At 46.4% G+C, this 5,084-nt stretch overlaps 1 pseudogene; it reads left to right on the top strand.

Moving 5' to 3' along the window:
- Positions 1 to 1,037: 1,037 nt before the first annotated feature.
- On the top strand, positions 1,038 to 4,117 carry LOC141562125 (homeodomain-interacting protein kinase 1 pseudogene; annotated as a pseudogene).
- Positions 4,118 to 5,084: the final 967 nt, after the last annotated feature.

The raw sequence follows: 5,084 nt of genomic DNA, 5'->3' as shown, positions 1-5,084 counted from the left end.
CAAAATGCCAATACCTGAGAGCTAGAATGAACCTCAGAGATCATTTAGTCCAGGACTTCTTAACCTGGGGTGCCTAAATTTGTTTTCAAAAGACATTTGGATTATTATCATTCAAGACAGTTGATCTCCTTTGTAAGCCTATTTCTTTGCTTTTATGCATTTGAAAACATGAGTGAAAGACCGGGTTCATAGACTTCCCCAGATTTTTCACAGAAGCGTATGCCATCAAAAGGGTGAGAATCCTTGTGAGAATCTAGTCCAACTCTTTTGTTTCATAGGAGAGGAAAAAGAAAAGTCCCTCGGATAAGGTCATACCCTTAATAAGTGTCAGAGAAAGGACTTGGGTCCATTAAGGGGAATAAGCAGAGGACCTTATACTTTGTAGGTATTCAGTAAAAGCCAAATTGAATTGAATATAAACTGAGGTGGCATTTGCAAATGGGATAGGAGCACAGAACCACAAGGCCTAGATGAATTAAAGAGAACTAAAAATGAAAGGTTTAAAACTTTTGAAAGCCATGAGACCCGACTTTGTGCCATGACTAAATGGCAAAGGTGGGTTCCCTAGCTAGTTAATGAATCAGAACAAAAAGAATGCCAACAGTGAATCCTGAGGGAAGGGTAGAAAGGGCTAGATAAAACCACTGGGGATAGAGTTTGGGCAACAAAAAGGATCTGTCTAAAGAAGACCAAGAAGTAAAAGCTCCAGGATGGAAAAGAAAAATAAAGGTTTGTAAAACAGGAAATATAATGAGATACCTATGAAAATCTTTAAATGAGTGTTAGATCATACTTCTATAACTCTTTAGATTACAAAGGACCTGTGTCTCCACAGCTCCATGGTTAGGATTATTCCTAGGTGCTAAATCGGTTGTCTGGTACTTAACAATTCTCTAGCTCATTGAATTCAAAGTTCACACCTGTAAAGAGTTGACACCTGTCAAGGAGTTGACACCTGTCAGGGAGTTGACACCTGTGAAGGAGTTGACACCTGTCAAGGAGTTTGCTCATTGGTTCTGTAAGGAGTTCCCACAAGCCCATGGATTCTCTGGGAGGATATAAGGAGCCAACATTGAGTGGGGAAGTCAGTCTGGATTGGGTCAAGGAGAAGATCTGGACTTGAATTCCTGGCTGCATTTTCAGATCATTGAATTGAAACTAAAAGCTCCAGAAGCTCCCCAAGAGGTCTGCTCCCAGGAAACCATTTGCAATTTGGAGGAAACACAACATCAGAATAGATTAAGATCTTCTTAAATCCTTTTTGATTAGAGAAATACAAATGGATAAAGATTTCAGATATCATTTCACACCTAGCAGACTGGCTACAATGACAGAAAGAGAGAAGAGAAAGAGAGAAGAGACAGAGATAGAGAGAGAGCACCAGTACAAGGGTGTGCTAGAAGCTTCCACAATGTCCCCGATTCAAATGGACAGGCAGACAGTCTCATCGAGTGCCTTCTGCAGTGCAAAGAAACGGAAAACAGAGCCTTCTGGCTGGGACATTTCAGGACGGAGCAGCAACAAAAAGTATCCTACTCCCAGCAAGAACCTCTCAGCCACACAAGGACAAGAAAACTCCTCTCAGCAGGTGACAAGGTTCAACCTCCCCTCTTATGACCAGAGCCTCCTTCTGCCAGCTCCCACAGTGGAGCATGTCGTGGTCATGGCTGCTGACAGCACCGGGGGTGCTGCCACCTCATCCTTCCCGAGCAGTCAGACCCTCACTCACAGAGGCCACGTTTCTTGGCTGGAGCCCTATCACAAATGTGGATTGAAGAGAAAAAGTGAGGAGGTGGACAGCAGTGGTAAAGGGCAGATCATAGAAGAACATCCCCCTGTCAGGCAGCAGAACAGGACTGTGGTGGGTGCCGCTGCCACGACCACCACCATGACCACCAAGACCAGCAGTTCCAGCAGAGAAGGGGATTACCAGCTGGTCCAGCAGGAAATCCTTTACTCCATGACCAACAGTTACCAAGTCCTAGAGTTCTTGGGCCGGGGGACATTCGGGCAGGTGGCCAAGTGCTGGAAGCGGAGTACCAAGGAAATTGTCGCCATTAAGATCTTGAAAAACCATCCTGCCTATGCCCGACAGGGCCAGATTGAGGTGAACATCCTTTCCCTCCTGAACAGGGACGATGCTGACGAATCCAATGTTGTCCGTTTTTATGAGTGCTTCCAGCACCAGAATCACACCTGCCTGGTGTTTGAGATGCTGGAACAGAACCTGTATGATTTCCTAAAGCAGAACAAGTTTCGTCCACTGCAGCTCAAGTACATCCGGCCCATCCTACAGCAGGTGGCCACAGCTCTGAGGAAGCTCAAGAACCTTGGCCTGATCCACACGGACCTAAAGCCAGAAAACATCATGCTGGTGGATCCTGTGCAGCAGCCATACCGCCTCAAGGTCATTGACTTTGGCTCTGCCACTCAGGTATCCAAAGCTGTGTGCTCCTCCTACATACAGACACGCTACTACAGGGCTCCTGAAATCATTCTTGGACTGCCGTTTTGGGAGGCTATTGATATGTGGTCCTTGGGCTGTGTGATAGCGGAGTTGTTTCTGGGCTGGCCTCTCTACGCCGGGGCTTCAGAATATGAGCAGATTTGTTACATTTCACAAACACAAGGCCTCCCGGCAGAATACCTTCTGAGTGCAGGAACAAAAACAAGCATGTTTTTCAACAGAGATCCTCGTTTGGGTTACCCACTGTGGAGACTAAAGACGCCAGAGGAGCATGAGTGGGAAACAGGAATCAAATCAAGAGACACCCGCAAGTACATATTCAACTGTTTAGATGACATGGCCCAGGTGAATATGTCTACAGACTTAGAGGGAACGGATATGTGGGCAGAAAAAGCAGATAGAAGAGAGTTCATTGATTTGTTGAAGAAGATGCTGACAATTGATGCAGATAAGAGAGCTACTCCATGGAAAACCCTCAACCACCCATTTGTGACAATGACTCATCTTTTGGATTTCCCACCCAGCAATCATGTTTTGTCATGCTTTCAGAACATGGAGATCTGCCGAAGGACAGGGCACATGGATGATCCAGTGAAACAGATCAAGAACCCTTTGACCACCCATTTTGCCCCCAACACAAGCACAAATCTAACCATGACCTTCAGCAACCAGCTCAATCCCGGGCACGGTGTCGCCAGTGTTTTGGCGTCCAGTTCTACTGCAGCAGCAGCTACACACTCTCTGGCTGATTCGGATGTCCCCCTGCTGAATTACCCGTCTGCCCTGTATCCATCAGGGGCAGCACCTGTGGCAGGAGTTGCCCAGCAGAGTGTCTCCTTGCAGCCTGGAACTACTGCCATTTGCACTCAGACTGATCCATTCCTGCAGACTTTCGTCGTGCGTCCCCCTGCTTTTCAAACTGGACTCCAGGCATCTGCTCAGCATTCTGGATTCCCTGGGAGGATGGAGAATGCTGTGCCAATGGTACCCCAGGCGCCTGCTGCTCAGCCATTACAGATCCAGTCAGGAGTCCTCAGCCAGGGAAGCTGTCCACCACTCATGGCAGCAACTCTCCATCCTCAAGCAGCCATCATCACACCACAGCAGGTGGTGCCCTTTACTCTGAGCTGTGCACCTAGCCGGCCGGCGCTGGTTGGACACACTGCCACTGTCCTGCAGGTCTGGCCTGGAGGAACCCAGCAGATCCTCTTACCTTCAACAGGGCAGCAGTTCCCTGGGGTGGCTCTACACAATTGTGTTCAGCCTACTGAGGTCATTCCCCAGGCCATGGGGATTGGCCAGCAGCTGGGAGACTGGAGGAATGGGCACTCAGGTGGCAGCCAGTACAGTAGCCTTATGCAGCAGCCCTCTCTGCTGACAAACCACGTGACTCTGGCCACGGCTCAGCCCCTCAACGTTGGAGCAGCTCATGTTGTCAGGCAGCAGCAGTCAAGTGCCCTCTCCTCCAAGAACAAGCAGCCGGCCCCAGCTCAGGCCCAGACTGTCTCTACATTAGATGTCTCACCTACTCAAGTCTCCTCACTGATGGGGAGCAGCTCACTCTGTACCAACTCTTCCTATAGTCCCCCGGTCCCTGTGCAAGATCAGCCTGTCATCATCCCACCTAGTAACAATCCTAACACTCTATGAGGCAAAGCTAGAACATTCATTTGTGGGCTTTCTTTTGTTATTTGCTTGCCTTTCATTTTTAGTTCTCTTTAATTCATCTAGGCCTTGTGGTTCTGTGCTCCTATCCCATTTGCAAATGCCACCTCAGTTTATATTCAATTCAATTTGGCTTTTACTGAATACCTACAAGGTATAAGGTCCTCTGCTTATTCCCCTTAAAGGACCCAAGTCCTTTCTCTGACACTTATTAAGGGTATGACCTTATCCGAGGGACTTTTCTTTTTCCTCTCCTATGAAACAAAAGAGTTGGACTAGATTCTCACAAGGATTCTCACCCTTTTGATGGCATACGCTTCTGTGAAAAATCTGGGGAAGTCTATGAACCCGGTCTTTCACTCATGTTTTCAAAAGCATAAAAGCAAAGAAATAGGCTTACAAAGGAGATCAACTGTCTTGAATGATAATAATCCAAATGTCTTTTGAAAACAAATTTAGGCACCCCAGGTTAAGAACTCCTGGACTAAATGATCTCGGGGGTTCATTCTAGCTCTCAGGTATTGGCATTTTGTAAGGGTATGTCCAGCTAAGACTATTTCCAGCTAAAGACACTCTTTGTCTCAGTTATATTTCCCACAGGCCTTTGAGACAAGCAGCTTCTACCATTCTAAAGGTAAGCTCCTCAAGGACAGGAACAGAACAGGAATTATGCCCTCAAGGAACTTATTGCCTAATAAAGGTGATGGCACCTTTATTACTTAATTTATCACTTAATTTACTTAATTATTTATTTGACTTTATTATTACTTTATTTACTTAAGGACAAATTTCTTTATTAAAGGCGGAGCTGAAGGATTTATCTTCATCCCCAATTTTCCTTCTATCCTTAAGGTGCTTTCTGAATATTTGATTCTCCCAACCCTCTCCAGCTACATTGACATTACAATGGCCACCTAACATGTTTTTCTACCACTGCCCACTTTCTCGAATT

Source organism: Sminthopsis crassicaudata, chromosome 3 (genome assembly GCF_048593235.1).
Source record: "Sminthopsis crassicaudata isolate SCR6 chromosome 3, ASM4859323v1, whole genome shotgun sequence".
In the NCBI taxonomy this organism is placed as follows: domain Eukaryota; kingdom Metazoa; phylum Chordata; class Mammalia; order Dasyuromorphia; family Dasyuridae; genus Sminthopsis; species Sminthopsis crassicaudata.
Note: the sequence above shows the minus strand (reverse complement) of the source record. Positions and strands in the feature narration are given on the sequence as shown.